A 24,759-nucleotide genomic window follows, 5' to 3' on the forward strand; every position below is an offset into this window, starting at 1 on the left:
GAGTATAAAATAATTTCCTCCTACCTTCCCCGGATGGAGGCCCACTCATTCCATACAATTCCCCTTCTTATGCCATAGAAATGAGAAGGTTGTGGGCAAAGGAAGAGTGAGGGTTTAGGGATGCACTGGGGTGAACAGTATCAGAGAGCAAAATCTTCATCTTTAATGTAAGGAAGTCAGCTGATAATACCTACAACAAAAAGATAGGAAATGGTGAAGTAAGAGAAGCAAATAGCAGATGAAACACTCAAGATTATTTCTGGAAACTGAGGGTGGCAGCGGGGGTGAGAGGAACCTCTTTCTCCTTGTAGACTCATTTGACCCACCTGACCAAACAGTCCTGGCACTGCATGTGTTTCAGCTGAAGAACGTCACATTTAGCACATAGAACGCCTGCAGGAGGAGGGGTGCTGGGGGTGGGTGAAACAATTTCTAATAGAAATGATTTTTTTTTGAGGTGGAGTCTCACTTTGTCGCCCAGGCTGGAGTGCAGTGGCGTGATCTCAGCTCACCTCTGCCTTTCCTGCTTCAGCCTCCCAAGTAGCTGGGACTACAGGTGCCCGCCACCATGTCCGGCAAATTATTTGTATTTTTAGTAGAGATGGGTTTTCACCGTGTTAGACAGGATGGTCTCGATCTCCTGACCTCGTGATCCACCTGCCTCAGCCTCCCCAAGTGCTGGGATTACAGGCATTAAGCTACCGCACCCAGCCTAGAAATGATATTCTTCTATCAGTCAGTTTTAAGATGTTAACTAAATGTCAGACTCTTTGTTTAGCTCCATCATCTAAATCACCTAAGTTTAAGGAGGAAGGGAAAAGAAAGTGTCATAGTATGGGAAGGGCAGGCTCTTGGATTTTGTTTAAACAGTCAGCTTTTTAATTTGTGAATAAAACGAGTTAGATGCAAACATAAATTTACTAATGTAATGTGACATTGGAAAATCGCTTAACACCTGTTAACTAAGTACCATAGACATTAGCTAAACTATTTACCATTTCATTTCATGCTTTGACTTCTAAACTGTAAATCAAATTTTATGAAACATTTTGAGTAAATCTCCTCAACTCATCCGCGAAGTTTTGGTATACCAGGCAGCTTTTCAACGTAAATGATTTTAACATTTCCAGGAAAGATTTTATTTTAATTTTTTAAACTACCAGTCTTTCTTCTCTTCAGTCTTATAATGAGGTAGAACAATTTATTCAAAAGTACAGATATGGCTTTGTATAATGCTGATAATTCAGAAAGAAATTACCCACTTCATCCTTTCCAGTGCTGGACAGAGTTTAACAGGAAATAAATAGGGTATCATACATTGTAACAGTGGATTCTAGAACTATATGGCAGAAAATAATACATTACTGCCCCAAATGGCCTGTGTTCTCCATTTGGGTGAAAATAGAAAATAGCTGTTTTACAGGGGGAATTTGAATGCTAAATCTGTTACTTATGACACAAGTTCTCACTCATTCTCTTCTCCTCAAGCACAGCTTAGGCCTTGCAGATGAGGTTACATTACACTCAGAGGCTGCGCACTGTAGATGGTGAAGCCACCATCACCAAGCCGTGTGTGCACAGCTGACTCTGACCTGCTGAAATCAGCCACTTCTCCCATTACAGTGGATACAAGAGCTTTGCCATGATCTGTTCTGCTGCTATGAACTGTTGCGGGCTCCCTGTTATGGGCTGTTTATGACTTAATTCTATGAGTACTTTGGCTCTGAGGTTCTGTTAATGCTTTTGGTTCTATTCCTTTTTCATAAGCAAATGTGACCCAGCCCTTTGGAGACATGTAATGGAGCTGAAAAGATGCTGAAAATAGTATTTTCACCACTTTCCCCAATCCACGGAAATCAAAATAAAGCATTAAACATTGACTAGCTGAAGGATAGATTCTACCCCCACCAAGGTATTGAGGGAATCAACAGCTGCAGCACCAACAACACAGCTACTGTTCAAAGAGCTTTCTCTGCTTTTTATATACATTACTTCCTTTAGTGCTCATAACCACCTGTTAGGTCAGCCTCGTCAGCTCCAACAAACAGAAATTAAGAGTTGCCAAAGTCACACAATTGAGGGCAGACCTGGATTTTTATTTAAATCTGTATGAAATCATGAGAATGTATGGCTTATACATAGTGCTATGGATCCCCTGGAAATCACACGTCAAGACAGTCCGTTTCAAAGAGCTAACCATTACTTCACCTTCCCATAGGAGGTCTACATTTGCACCAGGACTTCTAGGTATAAAGATTACAAGAGTAAAAGGGGGCCAGGCTTGGTGGTTCATGCCTGTAATACCAGCACTCTGGGAGGCCGAGGCAGGCGGATCACCTGAGGTTGGGAGTTTGAGACCAGCCTGACCAACATGGAGAAACCCCGTCTTTACTGAAAATACAAAATTAGCCAGGCATGGTGGCACATGCCTGTAATCCCAGCTACTTGGGAGGCTCAGGCAGGAGGATCACTTGAACCCGGGAGCAGAAGTTGCAGTGAGCTGAGATTGCGCCATTGCACTCCAGCCTGGGCAACGAGAGCAAAACTCCTTCTCAAAAAAAAAAAAAAAAAAAAAAAGTGAAAGGGAAAAGAGAGCTGTAGCTATAGCTCAAAAAAATATATACCTCATACAGTGGATGTTGCTTGCTATGCCTAGCAGTCAGGGTTCCTCCAGGTTCCTCCTAGCAGTCAGGGTATATGTATTTCTGTACATGAGTGTGGTAAAACATTAAGGAACTTATTACATCAACAGACTGATGACCAGAAATGAAACGATGCAGCTGTGGTCCAGGACAGGCAGAGAGGGAATGCCGTCAGAAATCTGCACCCTGACAGGCACGTGCTACACGTGTTGTTCACAGGCAGCGGTCAGCAAGGAGAATATGGAAGGATGGAAGAGTAATTTCAAATGCAGCTGCTTTTCAGAGTTGCTAGATCAAGGAGCTTAAACTCTCTTTTAAAGACTCCAACCGATTCTGTCAGGCCACTCGGACGATCTCACTTTGGATTAACCTTCGGTCAAGCCATGAGAGATTGTAATGGCACTTGCGGAGTCCCTTCACAGCAGCACCTAGGTTCATGTTTGATTGAATGCCTGGGAGAAGATGCCTGCAGGCTACACGATGGGCTGCTTCCTCCAGTTCTCACAAGGGAATATTCCTGGGAGCCTGCCTTAACCAGAAACATAATAGGAAGGCAATTCTGGGACTGTATTTTAGCTAAGCCAAGATGATACACCAAAAAGCCTGCGCATGATGTGCTTAGAGCTGTGTTTTGCACAGCTCACGTGTGACCTAATGTTAACCTCAGAACATTCCATGAAGTGGGAGATATGTGCTCATTCAGTTTACGGGGGAGGAAACTGAGGGCTGGAATGATTACACAACTTGTCCAAACTTCCACCAATTGGAAATGATTAAGCCAGGAATAGAACAGAGCTGTGAACTCTGTCGGACAGGGATTGGCTTCTCAAGACCTGTCTAAGATTCACCATTGGTCTGTCTTCAATATCAGATTCATTTCAAGGCTACACACAATACTTATCTGGTTTCTATTTTCAGACCACCACTTATGAAAAAAGATGTACAGCCTTCATATAAAGAAAATAAAGATTTCTAGGACTTACAAAGGGGAAATAATCTAGATATACATGTTGGAGTTTAAATTACTTTTATCAAACTCTTAGAGGGAACAGGATCAAAGAAAAAATGTTTTCCACCTATTTCCATCCATTACTAGTCATTTTCTATTTGTTTCAAAAAACATTTCTTTTACCTGAGCATGCTTTTGTTTCTAGTAAACACTGTGTGGGAGTAAGGGCTCTGCAGAGAGACGTGCTTTACAGACTGAATTCCAAGGCCTGTTCTCTGCCTGCACTTCATTTTATAGCTCTGTGTCTGTACTAATAGTTTTGTTCTGAGTGTAACTCGTAAGTGGAGAGTCAGGCAGCCCACTCATAGTACACACTGTCAGCCTCCTGTCAGAACACTATTACGTTTTATTTTTTATTAGCCACCAGCTCGACTTCTTCAAGTCCTGATGTATATTTTTTAAAATTCTGTAGATAGTCAAAGCCTGCAGCAACCATTTGGGAGTCCAAGTGTGAGGTTTTTGCTTTTTTTAATGAGGGGTTTAGGGTACAGCATCCTTCACTGAGGCTGTTAGTAACAGGGGTGATGAGAGATCGTTTTCACCATGGAGGTTTTACCTAGCAGTTTCCTCAGCTGCTCCTATAGCCTGGGGTTGAACAAATGTCCTCAAGGTAAAAATGTCAGTGGTCTTGTCAGCATCTCCCAGCTATGTGTCCTGGTGACACGCAGCCTCCAGGCTGTGTTTGTTGATCCCGGGTGCTGAAGAAGCCCTGATTCTGGGAAGCAAAGCTCTTTTCTAGGATGTATTCTAACTCCAGTGTTCTGCAATGTGCTGCCTGCAGCTCCATTTATTGATGACTGTACAGACCCTGCTGTGTGCGATTCAGAACAGTCCCTTGTAACCACAGGAGAAGAGGCTAAATGGAAAAACGTCTGTATACCCCACCCCAAGCTGTCACTTCAACATTTTCCTAAGTGGCTCCTAATGGCTTCTCCCTCCAGCAAATCAGCCGCATGGAGCTGAGCCAGGGCTACTGCTTTGTCTGCAGCTGTTTGGGGTAATGCGGAGGTCACAGAGAGGGGATGTGAGAGGCAGCCAAACACCAACATGCATAGGTCAGAGCTGGGAAGCAGAAAGCTACCCCAATTCTCCAGTCCCCTTGGCACAGAGAAATAGTGATGCCCCCTAGGCATCACCATTGGACCTGAGGACCTGCAGGCAGAGCTACAGCAGGAGGCAAAGAATAGAGCATTGCGATGGCTATGTTGATTGGCAGATTTCATCATTTCACAATGCATGTATACATCAAAGCATTATGTTGTATGCCAAAATGTATACATTTTTAAAATTTGTCAACTATACCTTAATAAAGCTAAAAATAAGGAAATGGAATCCACAGTGCTTGCAAATGGAGTGGCTGTGAAGGGTGTAGTCAAGGAGAAATCCACATTGACCTCTGGGCTCCTGCAATCTGATCTGTCTTCCCTGAGCCTCCCTCATCTCTTGCAGGGACTGCTCTTCAAAAATTCCAAGCTGGCCAGGCGCAGTGGCTCACGCCTGTAATTCCAGCACTTTGGGAGGCCGAGGTGAGTGGATCATGAGGTCAAAAGTTCAAGACCAGCCTGGCCAAGATGGTGAAACCCATCTCTACTAAAAATACAAAATTAGCCAGGCGTGGTGGTGGGTGCCTGTAATCCCAGCTACTCCTACTGGGGAGGCTGAGGCAGAGAGTTGCTTGAACACAGAAGGCGGAGGTTGCAGTAAGCTGAGATCACGCCACTGCTCTCCAACCTGGACAACAGAGCAAGACTCTGTCTCAAAAAAAAAAAAAAAAAAAAAAGTAAAAACTCCAAGGAGGTCCTGTCTTCTGTCATTTCTCTCTCTATAATTCAGTTCCCACAGAGAAGCCAGGGTTACTGCTTACAGTGTACACCCGATCCTGTCATGGACTTGCTGGAAATTCTGCAATGGCATATCCCCTGCAGCCCTGCCCCCTCTTCCCCTCACATTTCACATGTGCTCCCTCCACCCAGCCACACGGCTTCCCTGGCTTCACAGGCCGCCCACCGGGCAGCACCAGGCTTGGCTGTGGGAACCTCCAGCCAAGAGGATATCCTTGTTGTTGGCAGCCAGGGGACCAAGAAGTAAAGGTTTCTGTGCTTGCTGCCTACCAATATTCATGCCAGGTGACAGGGTGCCCAGGGAGTGTCCAGGAGAAAAGCAGGGAGGAAGTGAAGACAAGGGTGGCCCGAACCTGAAGCAGCATTATTTGAGGGTGGGGAAGAAATTGGAAAAAAATTACACTCAACCTCATGTCCACTCCTGGAAGTAGGTGGGAAGAGAGGTCAGGCCAGCTTCTACCTGAGAAGGCTGCAGGGAGGTGGGTCCTCAGAGGAGAGTTGGAACCCGTGAAGGCCAGGAGGTGAAGTCTGGGAGGGGTTGGGAGCATGGGGGCGTTTGTTAATGACAGGAGTTCAGAGTTCATGGTGCAACAGTCTGGGAGGCACTGAAGAGCATGTGAAGAGGGAGGGCCTGTCATCTCCAGTTCTACCTCAGGCAGGAAAGGAAGTTACACAGACCCCATGAGAACCATTTCTCCCCAGAACAAGGACAGCGCCAAAGGTGTCTGCTCTACTCTGAGGGTCAGAGTCCACATGATGTCATGGTGTCTGTGAGCCATACCTGAGGGTTCTGACAATGTGGCTTCAGCAGCGTCCGTGCAGACCACTGGGAGACATGTCACTCTGAGCACCAGGATTCTTATCTCCGCTGTTCCAGGGAGCTGTGTTAGGTGATCTTTTTGGTTTGGTGAGCCTTGCAGTTCCTCTGTTTCAATGAGTTAAAATAATAAAAAATTAGTTGCCAACTCTCCAAAGAAAGTAGATATTGGTGTAGCAGGAAGTATGCTTTCTGAAATGTGTCAGCTGTGTTTTCATGTCCTGTGAATATTATTTTCCTGAGGTGGGTTCCCACCAATTGAACCATGCGCTTCATTTGGGAAAAGCAGATACCAATGAGAATAACAGAGCCATTCCCCAAGCTTGAGAGATGGAGAATTTTGAGTGTCTAGCAAGACAGTGAATTAAAAATCAAGCAGGATTGGAAGTAAAAAAGAATTCTGTATGTCCAAACTCTGCCTTCGCATACCCGAAACAAAGCTTTCACATTGGAGCAATATGTGCTGGATGTGCACTGGGTAGGGGAATTCAGGATTTGATGTGAATGAGGAAGAGGAAAGTGGATGATATTTGACATGGAGCACACAGCAGATACATGTGTCCCTGACACCACTCTCTGGGGCAGAACCCTGGATCCAAGAAGTAGTAGAAACATCAAGGAAGGCTTGAAGACATCGGGAGCTTCAGGATCAAGGCCATGTTTCTGCCCGCATGGCCTGGGGAGGCTTGGTGTTTCTCAGTGGGTGCCTTTTACCCAATGCCTCCACTTTCTGCCTATCCAGGAGCTGTAGAGTAACGATGGAGGAGCAATGTCCCTAGAGAGACTGACAACTGGGCTGGCTCCCTGCACATGGTGTCCCACGCACCCAGAGGTTTCCATGTGCCACCTGAGGGTTGTGCTAATTATCCATGTTGTGTAACTGCCTCCAAACTTAATGAGCTAAAAAGACAATTGAATTTCTTTTTCTCATAAATCTGCAATCCGGAAAGAGCTTGGTGGGGACCGCTCATCTCTGCTGGGATGGCTGGGCTGATCTGGAAACTCCCTCGCTCATTCGTGAGGAGCAGTGGGGTTGGGTCAGTGGGTACCTTGGGTGCCCCTCCTGTCTCCATGTGGTCTCTCCTGCCTGGTGGTTCCAGGGTGGCTGGACTTCTCACGTGCCAGCTCAGGGCATCCAAGGCACATTTCCCGAGAGAGAGAGAACCAGGTGGAAGCTGTCTCACCTTGGTCAGTCTGGCCTCTGAGGTCACATCGTGTCATCTCCTGCACGTTCTGTTGGATGAGGCACTTATAAGGTGCACCAGTCCAAGGGGAGGAACACAGACCTCATCTCTCAATGGAGGAGCGTCACAGGCTCTTTGTCAACAAAGAGCTGTGGGCTGGGATATATACAGACATGACCTTTTTGGGAAATTACAACCTGGCACAGAGTGGTGGGGTGGGATGTTGTGGTGCTGGCGCAGGCAATGGACAAGAGAGGTCTGGGATTAAACTGACAAGTTATAGGCAGGGCAGAGCTGTGACAACTGGAGGCAAATGACCAGACCATGAATTTCAGCCGAAGATGCAAACCACAAAAGCCAGTCAGTCCCTTAGGGAACACTGACCCAGTGACAGACCAGCAGAGCCTTCCTGGCTCTCCATAGGAACCAGGCCTAAAGTGAACTCCCTCATCTTCCCAGAGACGATAAAGGGAATGCATGAAAATGCTTTGAAAAATGGAATTGTTACCTTAAGATGAGGCGCCTTTACTTGAAATACCTGGGCACGGGAGGGAGCTTGATGTGGCTGGTGCAGTTTCCCGCTTCCTATGGTTACGAAGGAGCACATATGTACAAAGGCTAATAGTAACTGCATATAACAAAGTACAGATAGAAATACAAAATAAAGGGCTACACTTTCCTGAGCACTTGGATGTGGGTGAGCATCACAATTTTTATGTATGGCAGGAAGAACTGACATCTCTCTCCCATCCACAACTGGAAGACACAAAAAATCAAGAGAGATTAGTGAAGACTGTCCCCATATGACTCTGGCCGCAAAAACAGAGTCCTTAGAGGCCACAGGGTTTCCAGGTGGCTGTGACATCCCAGGTGGTCCATCGGCAGTGGATGAGGACCCACTGTCTCAGCACAAATGGAAGCTCCACTGTTCCTCGAGGTCAGGACAGAGATGGAAAATAAAACACTATTCCTTCTTCAACACATAAATAGTTTTGATTACGCCTGTTAACGACAAAACTCATAAACCAATAAAAGTAATCAGATATAAGAGTGCCATGGTTAGGGAGAGAACCAGCTGGAGAGACAAGAGCTAATTTCAAGAACATATGAGGCACAGGATAGGATAGGAAGGTCTTAAATAAGAATGTGAAGTTACTTAAGAGACTGGTTTAACTTCTGCAGGACACCGACCCCGTAGCAACCTTACAGACCCCTTCTCCACTAGCCTATGAAAGGCTGATGACTCACCAGCCTCTGCATCCACCTCTGCCCTGATGGGCCAGTAAAGCAACTGTGCTTTCTGGTTGTTAATAGTTAGTCAAATACACTTGTAGTTCAGTTCTGTTCTCAAAATCCCACCACTAAGTCAAAAGCTGTATGAAAAAATAGGTCCACTCATTTTAATGGGAAAAATTATGAGATATCCTAAACAATTTTGCATAGAGGAAACATACATTGATTGACAATGGAAAGAAGCTCACAGACATAATAGACTCCATTTACAAGTAGTAAACAGCAACGCAGAGTCTGTTCAGTGCTGTAATTGAATGATGGTTGATTGTATTCTACACAGTGAAGAAGGCATGACAGTGAGTGGGGCATGATGGAGAAGGGCATGGGGAATTTTACCCTTTGGAACGTAAATTCTTCTTTTTGCAACATTTCTTCAGTAATTTCCCATCCCCATGCAGTTTATGGTTGTCTTACACCCAGACAGCATTACAAATAAAGTTAGAGCAAAGAAAAATGTCTTCAGTGCCTGGAAACATGCAAAGAACACACTTTGTACACATACTAGAAATCGTAGGGGATCCTCCCCCTCCGTCACTCTCTGGGCTCATGTACGCAGAGCAGAACACCTTGTGTTCATCACGTTCATCACACATGGCACAAACGCAACCATGTGATGCTCTCTGGCCAGAAAATGCTGGGCGGGGTAAATTCATAAGTGTGTCCTTGCCTGAAACTGTTGTGTTGAAATAGCACTTTTTATAGAGTATTCGTTTAGTGTGCTTTTGTATGAAAATACCATTGTATTCCCCAAAAAGTAGTCTTCCAGAAAGTGGTATAATTTTTCAAAAGCTGCTATGCTAAAATGTGGTTATGTAATCTGGTCTTTATTTAAAGGCTTTGGTGTGCCCTGACAGCAGAGACATTCCCTAGGGGTGTTCAGTGAGAGTCAAACAGGCCTAATGAAAAACCATGGATTACTATGCAGCCACAAAAAAGAATGAGATCATGTCCTTTGCAGGGACATGGATGAAGCTGGAATCCATTATCCTCAGCAAACTAACACAGGAACAGAAAACCAAACACCTCATCTTCTCACTCAAAAATGGGAGTTGAACAGTGAGAACACATGGACACAGAGAGGGGACCATCACACACTGATACCTGTCAGGGGGTGGGGGGCAAAGGGAGGGACAGCATTAGGACAAATTCCTAATGCACTAGGGGCTTAAATCCTATCTGACGGGTTGATAGGTGCAGCAAACCACCAAGGCACATGTATAACTATGTAACAAACCTGCACAATCTGCACATGTATCCTGGAACTTAAAGTACAATAAAATACAATAAAATAAAATACAAAATAATTTTAAAAAGAAAGAAAGAAAAATGCCCCCATGGCAGGGGTCCCAGTTTTGCTCAGGAAGAAGATGGTCGTCTGACTGAGGAACATCCAGAAGGGGTCCGGACCAAGGCTCAAGATTTTGAAGGGTCTTGCAGTGGTGGAGGCAAAAAAAAAAAAAAAAAAATGTACCTTTGCTAGAACTTCAAACTTTCTTCTTCATGCCCATAGGAGGTAGTGTCTCTGGAGCCACATAGCAGCAGCCTCATTGCTCAGAAGATGAAGATGCTGACAAAGATCCAGACAGGAAAAAAGGAAGAAAAAGCATCCTGACTATTCCATTAGCAAAGCCACAGTCCCGGAGAGCAAAGGGAGGGGCACAGCAGGCAGCCGCACCCATGGATGCATCTGCAGCTTGTGAGCAACGCATGAGAGAGGAATCACACAACAGCATTGCCTTCAGCTTCCTTGTGCTACGGCTCACTCAGCACCAGCTCTGCAGGCTGCCTAAGCCAAAGTCAGTCTCTCTGCCTTTAGAGTTGCTCACTTCGTTTGGGAATGGAGATACCCTCTGATCCCTTGTCCTACAACCTCGATGAATGTCTTGGCAACAGCCATCTGTCAAACTCAAGAAGACCCTGCAACAACCTAATTGGGAAAGTTTCTCTCTTATCCCTTGGAAAACTGTAGAAAAGCAATGTCACACAAATGTTTAGTTTCTGATTTCTACAATTTCAGATACTCGAGTTGATCTGTTACCATGACAACTAAGAGCTTTATAAATGTTTTCTAGCCTCTGCTATTTTCTAGAACTTACCTACATGTCAGTATTTGCTTAATAATTTTGAGCTGACACTAGTAACATGATTGTGTCTGGATTGTGTATGTCTTGTGTGCGTTGGCAGGGGGTGGGTATAACATGTCAGTGTTTTTCAATGTGAGCAATTTTTAATAAACTTTTATATTTAATGGGAACATTAAATGTCCCATTCCCTCTGTCTGGATTCCAGTTAATTCATTGCCTACCCCTTTATTACTATTCCCTCCAAGCTGAGAAATCATAACTAATGTGATTGTTCACTCCAGGCATTATCAGGCCATGGACACTTGTGGGGAGAGGCATTGTCAAAACGACTACCAAACTGAGTTTATCAACACTCGCTGGGTTAATGACAACTTGTGGGAGACAGTACAAGCAGTGCTTTAGGTGACATTTACAGCCTTAAGTATTTATAGTAAGGAGTAGTAAAGCTAAAAATTGATGGGCAAAATGACTAAACTATTAGTAATGAAAAGCAAAGTAAACTCAAAGCAAAACAAAGGAGGTAAAATTGTGAAATAAAAAGCTATAATAGAAAATCAACAATCAACATTCAAAAAAGTAATTGTGTGTTCTGACTTGCCCAGGATAGTCCCAGTTTCCCTGCCATCTGGTGTCACATTCCAATTAACTTGCCTTGTTGATTATTTGTTATTGAAATACTATTAATAGTTGAATTCTGCTTATCCAGGATGAATTTGGTAAACCTCTCTTTTGTATTTCCGGCTTGTTTCATGGTCTCATCTCACAGTGTGTGCAATTAAACAGAAATCTCACTGTAACGTGTGTTTAAGTCTGAGAGACGACCTGTGATAAACTGCCTTTTTACAGTCTTTTCCAGAGAGGAAATGGCTAACACCTCCTCTAGAGGAACAGCATGCATGCAGGGTTGGCTGATCAACCGTGTGTGCCAAGACACAAACAGGGACAGATAACTTCTCCTGATGGTGGGGACATGCTTGGCCCTGCCACTTTTGCCACACATTTGGTGTACCAGCTAGTTGGTACTCCAGGCTGCTTCCTAGTGAGGACAGTCATTAAACATGGGAAATTAAGGGTCAGGTGTCTGTGAAATATGCATGGGAAATGGAAGCAAACCAATTCTTTTCTAGAGTGTAAATAGCCTGAACATGCTTTTTTATGGCATTCTTCTCATCTTATGTAGGGTAAATCTATAATTATTTATTTTATTGTTTGGCAACACTATCTCCTTTTGCAATTAAGTACTTTGTTTTGCAGCAATGAGCTAACAACTCCAAACTTTTATGTTCAATTGAAAAATACATATAGAAATTCTATTCCTCAAGAAGATTGATGATGGATAGTTAATTACCTTGCACAGAACTTCAGTGGCACAGACCTCCTGTCATGGGGTTCATGGTGAACACATGGACATGAGAAGTGACAACATGGGAATCAGAAGACATAAATAATTTAAAGGTTAAGAGTTATTATAAGAAGACCATACCTGAAAGTGAAAATTGAATACATCTTCAGAAATGTGTTGATATAGCATGCTATGAGGGAAGACTTTTCATTTAGATCAAATAGCTGTTTTCACTTTCATGTTCAAATTTTCATAGCCTCTATAAAAAGTGAAGCTGTAGCTGTAAATGTTTTGTCTTTTTTTTTTTTTTTTTCTGAGATGGAGTTTTGCTCTTGTTGCTCAAGTGGGAGTGCAATGGCACGATCTCAGCTCACTGCAACCTCTGCCTCCCGAGTAGCGGGGATAATAGGTGTGTGCCATGACGCCCGGCTAATTTTTTGCATTTTTAGAAGAAACGGGGTTTCACCATGTTAGCCAGGCTGGTCTTGAACTCCTGACCTCAGGTGATCCACCCACCTCGGCATCCCAAAGTCCTGGGATAACAGGTGTGAGCCATCACGTCCAGCTATGTTTTGTCTTCTGTTAGCAGAAGAACATGGTCAACAATTGAATAATGCCAGATTTCTATCAGTGAATTGGATTCCTCAAATAGATCACATATTTCATTCCAATACTGGTTCTATCACTTAATCTATGGAATCAAAGTAGGCCTTTGGAAGTTTATTTTGTTAAAGGTGAAACATCTGATATTATACTAATGTTATCAGGATTTTAGTTAAAAAGTTCAACCATGAATATGCAAGTATTTGTATCTGTGATAATAATAAAATTTTGTTGGTGCCAACGTTCATGGAAAAAACAATTTGTTGAGTTAAATCTTTCAGCAGAAATATACTAGACAGTGACTGTAGACATAAAATTCATAATTTGTTCCAAATAAATTACAGTGTTCTGCCAACTGGAGTAAAAATGTAGTTCACAAAATTTACAAATATTTTATATATCCACAGCTCAGAAGCTGAACGACAAAATGTGTGAAAAAGCTGACAATTAAGTTAAAAACAGCATAATGGAATGTGATTTATTTGTCTTCTTCACTCAACACAAATCTTATTTTAAATCATTGAACCTTTGAAATAACAATTTTATGAAGTAATCCAAGTAATCAACAATGATAACTAATTTTTATAAATGAGTCTTTCAAATTTAGTTTTGTATTTTATTCCAAATGAGTGAAAAATCTTAAAACACAAGAACATCTACAAAAAACACTCAAAGAAAATGGTTTGACAATTTTGCAGCATCTAAATTTGGCAAAATACTCCCAAAATTGTATAGAGACAGTTTGATAAGTTTATCTTGTAAGATATTTGTCAATAAAATATATTCTGAGGCAAGGCACATCGTAGTACTGTATCTGTAAAAATACTTGAGCTAAAATATTTACATTTTAATTTAAAAATCGGAACTGCAAATAAGTCCTGCCAAACTCTGCTGACACTTTGATTTCAGCCTGTGAGAACCTGAACAGGGAACCCAACCATGCCCTGCAGGATTCTGACCCACAGAAACTCAGATGAGACATTTGTGATGTTCTAAGCCGCTGAGTTTGTAGTAATTTGTCATGCAGCAAATTAAGCAATAAAATAACATGATTTTAAAAACCCTAGAAATAAATACTTAAAGAAAGTGTAAAGATAAAATGGCTCCCAAAGACAAAAATGGCATTTCATAAGGAGAAAGACATACATGGCCAATAAATATATGAAAGATATTTTTAAATTTAACCTCTAACAAGCAGTGCAAATGAAGCTATGATGAAATAATATTTTACATCTATTAAATTGCCATTACTTGAGAAAACCATCAATACCAAGATTTGGAGATGATATGAATCAATAATCTTGTATATATTGTGCATAGATAGAAATGTAAATTAATGTAACTACTTTGGTAAATAATGTAGCATTATATGGTAAAGTGGAATATTTGCATATCTTATTATGACTAGGAAATTCTCTTCCCAGGAACATTCCCAAGAATGTTGCAAGTGTGCATTAGGAATGATGTATAAGTTCAAAACAGCACTATTTTTGTTAGAAATACCTTGGAAACAACCAAAACACCTGTTAGTGGAAGAATGAATAACTGTGGCACAGTCACACATGAAATATTATGCAGTAGTCAACACGGCAGCCACACAGAGCCGTATGGGTCAGTCTTAGCAATATATGGTAATAAAATGGAGCACATTTCCCAAGGCTAAATATAGCAGGATGTCATTTTGATAAAGTTAAGCAAATTAATTGTCATAAGAACCTTTAAAAAGGTTTTTAGAAATGCTAAAATAGTATTTTGCGAAAGCATCAGAATGATAAACACAAAGTTTAGGAGAGTGCTTACCTCAGATGGCGAACAGCAGGAGTTTGGGTAGGGAAGGAACACAGGGGAAGACGTAAGTGGCAATTGGATGTAAAATTAATGTGGCCTCTGGGAAATTTCTAGTAAATAGGATATTCAATTTCGCTTTCATTTTTTTCTATCTAATTTGCTTATAGTTCATATATAGCAATATAAAAACATTCAAGGAAATAAAAAATCAGTTACCCCACTACGAAACAAAATACTTAATTTTCTTAATGTTTCCATGTTTTTTTCATTATGTCCATCCTATGTCAATAGATATTTTTTAACAGTTTAATTATGTCAGTAATTTATTGCACATTTTCTCTCTCTTTATAATGGGCTTTTGGATATAAACTGAGCACCATAACCTCTGATGATTTATAGTCACAGATGCTCTAGAGGATTAATGCAGTATCATGCTGAGCGCCAAATTTCTTGGAAGAAATCCACGAGGAAATCACTGAGCATTATTAGGGGATCAATCATGTGGCTGAGTCTAGCTTTTAGCACACTGTTACTGCATCAATCAACTGAATAAATACAACTAGTACATCACATTTGTGTTTGCAAAGATGCTGGATTTGTCTGTACTGTGCGTGGCTCAAAATACTGGGGAAAACCGGCCTGCAGTCATCTGCAGCGACCCAGCTGTGTGCACTGAGACTGACCACGGGTCTTCCGGGGCAAGGTCTTCCTTGTGGATGAAATGAGAAACTGGATTTGATGAGCTCTAATCTTCCAACATCTCAGGTTTTGTAAACCTCAGAGTGAAAAAGAGCACTTCCAAGCAAGTTAATGCAAATACTGTCACTTGGAGATGTTTTACTTTTGTGCTAGAAAAACAACACACAATTCTAACTCACTGCATTTTGGAGGCACAGAATATTAAACATTGATAGTAAATGGAAGCCTCTGTTAGTCGCTTTTAAAAATGAAAGAAGGAAAGGCTAAGACAATATTGGCAAACTGGACAGTTACAGAAGGAGTGTTTCGCCACTAAGACAAAAGTATGAATAAGGGACCTGGGTGTACTCCTCCAAAAGAAGCAGTGGTTGGGGCAGAGACGTGCAGAGTCTGCCTTCAAACATTTGAAATGTTCCCATAACTGAACAGGTTTAAACCTTCCCTATGCAATTACAGAGACAGAATTAACACAAATAAATAGAATCAGACAGGCAAATAACAAATATCCAAATAAAAAATAATCTTTTAAATATTAAACAGTCAAAAACGATTTAGTTTCTCATGAAGCAATGTAATCAGTTGCATAATTATCAGAATTTATGGAGAAATATTCTAAAATTGGCTTAGAAGTTTAATAATATGACCCCAAATTCCTTCCAATGTTAAGATTATGTTATTCTGAACATTATATTATTAGAACATTATAAAACAGTACATAATCTTTTAACCCGCTTTATTTTTGCATATGAAACTTAAGCAAACACATCTTTATGTAATCTCACAGACAACATTTATATTTTGTGTTTGAATTTTGAATGCCCACCTATTTTCTGCAAAAAAAATCCGAAAGGGTAAATATTTCCCTTCAATGTAACACTGAAGCAGAATTCGTATGTTAAACAAACGTGTGTTCATTTGGTTCGAGATATTTTCTAATTTTCCTTGTGACCTCTTCTTCAACCCATTATTTAAGAGTGTGTTACTTTCCACATATTTGTGCTTTTTTCAGTTTTCCTTTTACTATTGATTTCTAATTATAGTCCATTGTGGTCAGAAAAGATATTCAGTATGATTTTAATCTTTGCAAATTTGTCAAGACCTGTTTTATGGACTAAGATGTGGATAATCTTGTAGACTTATTTGGAAACTCTAAAAAACTCTTACAACTTAATAATAGAAGGACACATAACCCAATTAAAATGGGGCAAATAATTTAAATAGAGATTTCTTTAAAGAAAATATACAATGGGCCAAGAAACCCATCAAAAGATGCTCAACATCATTAGTCATCAGACAAACGCAAATCAGAAACACAGTTCTATACCACCTCACTCCTACTAGGCTAACTATTAAAAAACAAAACAAAACAAAACAAAAAAACAAAAAACAGAAAATTGAAAGTGTTGAGAGGATGTGAGGAAGTTGGAATTCTCATACATTGGTGATGGGAATATAAAACCGTGCAGTCACTTTGGAACACAGTTTGGCATTTCCTCAAACAGTTAAGCATAGCGTTACCAAATGACCTAGAAATTCTACTCTTAGGTTTACACCCAAATACAAAAAAGTTTGAAGATATATGCCCTCACAAACACTGGTGCATGAATGTTCATAGCAACATTACTCTTATTAGTCCAAAATTAGAAACAACCCAAATTTCCATCAATGAATGAATTGGTAAAAGGTGGCATATTTATATAATTAAATATTATTCAACAATAAAAAGAAATGACATACTGATACATGCTACAATGTGGATGAACCTTGAAAACATAATGCTAAGTAAAAGGATACAAGCCAAAAAAAAAAAAAAAAAGCTATATATAGTATGATTCAATATATAAAAAATATCCAGAATAGGCAAATCTATTAATAGCCACTTAGCACCAAGGAGAGGGGTTGAGGAAAATGAGGAGTAACTGCTAATAGGTTACTAAGTTTCTCTTCAGAATGATGAAAACATTTGAAAATTGATCATGGTAATGGTTGCAAACCTGTAGATATCCTAAAAACTATTGAATTAACAACTTAAGTGGGCAATTTATGTGTTATATGAATTATATATCAATAAAACTGTTACATTAATATTATGTACAAAAATATTCAGAGGGGCATTGAGAAAAAAATGAAAAATCAATAAAAATGTCCATTAGTGACAACTACATTGAGGAGCATCTTTTTAATGGAATATTATGTGGTCTCCCAAAAGTGGCAGAGAAGACACACACTGATGTATTCTGAACACACTCACTGATGAGAAGCAAGCTCTGTGCAATGAAAAGCCAGTTTTCTAAAAATGTATGCATACCATATTCCAATTTTTAATTTAAAGTGTATATATTTAGGCCAGGGACAGTGGCTCGTGTCTGTAATCCCAGCAGTTTGGGAGGTCAAGGCGGGCAGATCACCTGAGGTCAGGAGTTCGAGACCAGGCTGGCCAACATGGTGAAACCCCATCTCTACTAAAAATACAAAAATTAGTTGGGCGTGGTGGCGCACGCCTGTACTCCCAGCTACTTGAGAGGCCAAGGCAGGAGAATTACTTGAACCCGGGAGGCAGTTTGTGGTGAGCCCAGATTACACTATGACACTCTAGCCTGGGCAACAGAGGGAGACTCCATCTCAAAAATAAAAATAAAGTGTATATATTTATTAACTATTTGTGTAAGAGCACTACAAAATAAACAAAAGACAGATCTATTTGCCAAAATCGTCTTTGGAAAGTATGGTGAAAAAGAAGAAAATATGAGAATGGGAGGCCATCTGAAACTTTTAATGTTTATTTTACATATTCTGAAATTGCTGGAATATTTGAGGATGAAAATGCATTTTTGTATGATGTGGATAATGAGTTATAAACAGATAGTTAAGTAGAAACACTGAGTGTGTGGAAATTAAGAGTCTGACAAAGACCTGCCATTCATTCAGTATCCTCTGACCCAGCCAAGCAGGGCCACTGCTGCTGGTACAAATGGCTTCTGCCAGGGGCCGTACCTGCAGGCTAGTCATAATCGTGGTTTTGAGGAGGACAGAGTTTTTACTCTGAGAAAAGAAAAGAGGGACTATCCCAAGGGTTTCTATTTTTTTGTTCTCTTTACATTTTATTGAATTATTTTCTTCTTCCTTTTAAATTTTTCATTTCTTATCATTCATTTCTAATTTCTATTTTCATAATTCATTTCTATTTCTTGTGATTTATTTCTGTTTTTTTGTTTGTTTTTGTTTTTTTGTATTGTTTTTGGTTTTTTTTAAGACAGAGTCTCACTCTGTTGCCCAGGCTGGAGTGCAGTGGAGCAATCTCGGCTCACTGCAACCTCCGCCTCCTGGATTCAAGTATTTCTCCTGCCTCAGCCTCCCGAATAGCTAGGATTACAGGTGCTCCACTACACCTGGCTAATGTTTGCATTTTTAGTAGAGATGGGGTTTCACCATGTTGATCAGGCTGATCTCGAACCCCTGACCTCGTGATCCATCCGCCTCAACCTCCCAAAGTGCTGGGATTACAGGTGTGAGCCACCATGCCCAGCTCTATTTCTGTTTTTAATTGTTCATACCTATTGATAAAAGAGAACATGCCGAAGTGTATTAGTCAGGTGCCAAATTAGAATCAGTTAAGGAGGATTTATTCCTAAAGAGAGCCTTTGATGTATGCAAGAAGATTGCAGGGTTGCCTCACAGATAGTGCAGCTGTATTGTATATAAATATGTACATTTATCTATATAAGTTTATTTTAATATATTGGCTTACTTGACTACAATGGCTGAGAAGTTCCATGATCTACCATCTGCAAGCTGGAGACCCAGGAAAGCTGATGGTGTAGTTTGAAGGCCTGAGCGCCTCAGAGCAGATGGTATGGATCCCAGTCCAGGTCTGAAGGCCTGAGAACCAGCTGAGTGCAGGACAAGATCAATATTCCAGTTCAAGCAGTCAGGCAGAGTGAATTCAACCATCTTCTGCCTTTTTGTTCTATTCACACCCTCAACGGATTGATGATACCTATGCAAATTGGGGAGGGCCATCTGCTTTACTCTTTCCACCAATTAAAACACCAATCTCTTCCAGGTACACCCTCACGACACAGCCAGAAATCATGTTTAAGCAGCGCTCTGGGCATCCTGTGGCCCAATCAAGTTGATTCATAAAGGCAATCATCACAGCAGCATGAGAGCTATGACCACTCTTAGATCTAACAGGACTCAAGGAAGGGCTGGGTCAGAAACTGAAATGAGAGTTTGAGGAACAGTGGTGTTCAGCAGAGGAATCCAGCCCTCCAAAGGTTACCTCACTTTGTGAACACTAGAGAAGCACCTGACCTCTCTCTACTCTCCCTACAATCTCTTGCCACAGGTCTCCACTAGGAAATTCATGGGAATCCCACAGACATTGGCCTAGCCTCCTAAGGCAGAGAACAGGATAAGAAGAGTCTGAATGGGGAAAATAGTGTAAAGATCTGGATAGAACATTTTGACCTCTATTTGCTGTACAACATACTAACTTGCTGTGTGAACTTGACATATCTTGCAATTCTGAATTGCAATCTATTCCGATTGGCATTTTAAGTGTCAAGAATAGCCTTAAAACAGGTTCGGCCCAATTGCTCCACAACAGACAGTTGTATTTAGTTTAGGCAAGGTCTCTCATGACTACAATTTGCACAGTACTTTCTTATCCCAAATTACTTTTGAGAGAACTCTTGTAGGCTTAATTTAACCTTTATCTCAATAGCTTTAGAACTGAAGCACCGTCTTTTAAATACTGCCCACCATTCATTTTTAATTGCTCTTTCAAAAGCAGTACTTGAAAATAGTCCCACAGCAAAAACCAAATCACTTTCTTTTTCCTTCTCAGAAGATGGAGAAGGGAGGAGTCCATTGGCAGAAGGGACATGTTCAGTCAGCCACGTGATTGTGAGTCTTCAAGTGTATTCCTTCTGGTGGGCAAAACAGGGCTGTGCTTTAGCCCACATGGAAAATAAACATCCTCCTCATGGCCCCCACACAAGCAATCCAAGAACGGTTTACAATGTCTGCTTCACGTCCATGTAATGCATAGGTGCAAATCTAATTAATTCTGATTAGATTGTTCTGATCTTTTCGGATTTGAATAGCTGGTTTCATTTTGCGCATTTGCCAATGCCAGCCATGCTTAGGTTATGCATATATCATTGCCTCACATATAAGTAAATTTTAGGAAAATGCATATCTCTTTAGAGCCAGCATGTAACTCATGTGGTCAAGGTAATGCTTGACTGTGATTCAAGTTATGTGAGTCACATACAGTGTGCTTTTATGTTACCATAAACACTGAAATCCACTGCAGAGTCCCTTAAGGCAGGCTTTTCCAAAGCAGAGGACTTGTCAGAATCACCTGAGAACCAGATTTACTCCAGGCTGATTGAGCCAAACTGAACCTAGAATCTGTCTTTTTAAGGAGCTTGTCATTTGATTCCAATGTGCAGCATGTTTGGAACCCTGCAGTATAGAATACTTGTTTTCATCAGTAAAGAAGACAGTCTATTTTCTACATGATTAAGAACCATGGAAGTATATGTGTGCATACACACACACAGATGTTATGTCGGGGCAGTAATTGGTGAGGCTTCTGTTAGGAAAACTTTGGAGGGTATTTTTCTGGTGCTTCCTCACATAATGACCTAAGGCAGGTAGAGAGATGACTGGCAGTAGGTGGGTAACTGCAGAATAATTTTTAATATTCTTCGTTAAATGACTAATTTTAATTTCAGGAACCTGAAGAAAATGCGTTGACCCTATTTAAGTCCTCAAACTTTTTCTCTGGTAATTAATCGTAACTTCCAATGTTATCTGAAATCAATTTGCATTTTACCCCAAGATGATTACAGTACCCAGAGACTGCAAAACAGGCAGGGCAGGATGGTAGATTTAACCCCCAAATATATCACTAATTTCATTAGTTGTAAAGAGGATCATCTATTATATTAAGTGAAAAGTGAATACTCCAACTAAAACTAGGAGATTTTCAAATGAGATTTTTAGAAGTACCTAATTATATCTGGCTTCCAGGACATACGCTTTAAATACAAGGCTGTAAGTAGTATCTGTTAATGGGATGCCACATTGATAAACGAAAGGATTTTCTCCAGAGGAAATGGGAGTGTTCCCTTACCCCCTCCTCACAGGGTGTGTGACAGGGGTATGGCTTGCTTCCTTAGTGCCCCTGCTGCTCAAACCCCAGGGGGAGCATGCAGACAGGTAGGTCCTGGGGAGTGTGGGCTTTGACCCCACGGCAGCATCTAGGGTTGAGTGTTTACAGCTCCTGAAGCCCCAGTGTGTGCGTGTACACTGCACTCTTTCGGCTTTGCTGTCTGCAGGTGGTTTATGTTAATCTTCTCAATTAGACCCTCTGCCTTATCGCAAAGACAGAGGGCTTTCTATATCCTGGGTTCTTGCCCTAGCATGCAAGAAAAATTGGATCACGTGTGGGCTTGGAGGATGGGTGCAAGGTTTTATTGAGTGGTGGAGGTTGCTGTCAGTAAGGTGGATGGGGAGCCAGAAGGGTGATGGAATGGGAAGGTGGTATCCCCCTGGAGTTGGGCCACCCAGTGGCCAGACTCTCCTCCAACCGCCCCTGACCGAATTCCATGTCGTCCTGACGTTGATGGCCTGCCAGTGTGTGCTGGTGTCTGTCAGTGTGTTGTTCTGCTCCTCTTGACATCCAGCCACTTGTGCCTGTGCCCGCTAGGGTCTGGGGATTTCATGGGCACACAGTGGGTGGCATGGTGGACGAGAGTGGTCTTGGAAAATGCAACTTTTATGAAGACAGGAGTGTCTGTTCTCACTTAGGTCTGTGGGCACATGTCCAAGGGTGGAGCCCTTGCCATGGACCCTGACTTTCTCTATGCAGCACTTCCCTGCCTTCCTGCCATATCAAAAATATGTAGAAAATAAAATCAAATCAACATTCATTAATGATAAGCACTTTTAACAAACTAGAAATAGCAGGAAACTTTCTTAATCAGATACAGGAGATCTAAAAAGCAAAACAAAAATTCAAGCAAACATAATTAGAAGGTTTAAAACTTTTCCTGTAAGATCAGAAACAAGATCGAAATGCCTGCTATTTCCATTTTTATTCATTTCTATAGTGGAGATATCAGCAAGTACAATAAGAGACATAGGAAAATAAAAAAGAAATAAAAAGAAAATAAAAATTGAAAAGGAATAAATAGAATTGTCATTATTCTGTATGTGGATTACTCCATGCAGAAAGTTCAAAATAATCTATAGTCTACTCAAATTAATAAGCAAATCTGTTAAGGTTGTAATATGAATACATGCAAATCTACTGTGTTTCTATATACTAGCAACAAACCATTAGAAAATAAAATGTAATGAAAAGAGACCATTTATAAAATTATCAAAAACTTGAAATACAGGAATAGTCTAAATGAAGCCTCACTAGTGAACTCAACTCAGGTGGTGAGAAGCTGTGTTTGTAACCCCTTAGCCTGGGCTGCCGCCAAAAAGGAACAACCTCACTTAGGCTCTTCCAAAGTGGCTCTTCTTTGCTGGATCTCATCACTACAGCCTCTTAAACTGGTGCTGTGGACTTAGTGAGCCTATTTTCTCCCCAGCCGCAAGTCCCCAAAACACCATAACCTATTGACTTTCGCCTAGCTAGGATAGCAGTTTGCTTTTCTCATACAATTTTCAAGGATATGTCGCCTCTTTAGCTTGGTGTGGCCTTGATTACATCATCCCAGTTTATCATGTTGACACCCTACACTGATAAAATTGAAGTTTTTTTTAAGAGGGAGCATCTAAATCACATGAGAAGAGTTAGTGAGTCTATTGGGAGTCCTGTGGTCTGGGCCTTATACCAATATCCTCTGCCAAGGTAAGAATCTTGTGTGCTTTCTGCCACAGAGAAGGTAGCCCCATACAAGGGGGCCCCTGGAGTTACTAGGCGGCCAATTCCACATTTGCAGGCTGCGCTCTGGCCTGGCTGGCTGAAGGGTTTGAGCATCTCCCTGGGTAAGAAAGAGCTCTCCAGCTGGTCAGACTGCAGTGCCACTCAGCCCTGTCACTTGGCCCAAGCAGACCCCGAGGGAAAGAGTTCTGATAGAATCACATGCTGTCTCTGTGGCTGGGGCAGGCTCTGATGAGAAAGCACAGTCGAGGGCCCCAGAATTTTTTTTTTTAACAAAACTCATTGTTATGGCTGTTGTCCTTTTGAGAAATGCCTCTTAACTTATCTGGTGGAGAGTGTGTGTTTGACTGTGACACACGAGGTGACCAGCGGGCGAGCTGCATTCTGCCTGACTACGTCAGTAGGCTCAGAAGCATTCCAGTGTCAGGGGAGGTGTCTGTTGTGCAGGGGACCTGCCTCAGGCTGGCCCTGAAGTGCTGGCATGATGTCCTTACAGCACTGCAGGCTGCCCTTAGCCCACCCCTGAGCCTCCTGGGGGTTCCCTATGACAGCTTCACAGAGAAACTGAAACTTCAAGTCTCTTTTACGAATGGTTCAGGTCGATATTCAGAACAGCTGGAGAGCATCCTGATTCTGCAGCCTTCTCATTTCAACTCAATGTCACACCCCCTTTTCTTAACTTTTCTATCCAAAGAAGCACCAACCCCATACCTTTCTATCACACCACACTATTTACTCTCATCATACAACTTAGTATATTAAATGGTCTAGCTTGTTAATTTCCTTTGTTTTTGTCTGTCTCCTTTGTTTAGAATATAAAACACCTAAATGTAGGGAGCTTATTTGTCCAGAAACATAGAAAAGTGGTTGAATTCACACTGTTCAACCAAAGTAAAATGCAAGCCAGATATGTAATTTTCAGGTTTCTACAAAGTATTTTTTTAAAAAAATCAAATTATTTTAAATAACATATCTTATTAAACCTAATATATATTAAAATATTATCATTTTAACATGTAATCAATATTAACATTTCTTTAAATGAGATCCAATGTGTATTTTACACTCACAGCTTATCTCAATTTGGACTCTCTACATTTCTGGAATTCAAACGCTGCAGGTGACCTGTGGCTGCCGTAATGCACAGGGCTGATGGTCGATACTCAGTAAAACTTGCGGAATGCATTAAGTTATAAAGCGTTCAGCACAGTAACCCGAATCAGAAGAAGCCTTGAGGCAATGTGACAACTGATACCCTAGTTGGTCCATATTTTATAACAACAGTTATGCTTCGTTTCCTTTTTTTCCTCCCATTCCGTACTTTTGCTGGGTTCATTGTGCTCTTTTCCCTCCTCCTTTACATTTTGAATCTAACTCTGCTTTTCAGTTCCACCAGTGTTAATATTTTCATTCTTGGCCTGGCCCAGTGGCTCACATCTGTAATCCCATCACTTTGGGAGGCCGAGCCAGGTGGATCACCTGAGGTCAGGAGTTTGAGACCAGCCTGGCCAACATGGTGAAACCCCATCTCTACTAAAAATACAAAAA

The sequence above is a fragment of the Colobus angolensis genome, unplaced genomic scaffold, assembly GCF_000951035.1.
Source record: "Colobus angolensis palliatus isolate OR3802 unplaced genomic scaffold, Cang.pa_1.0 Scaffold272, whole genome shotgun sequence".
Lineage (NCBI taxonomy): Eukaryota > Metazoa > Chordata > Mammalia > Primates > Cercopithecidae > Colobus > Colobus angolensis.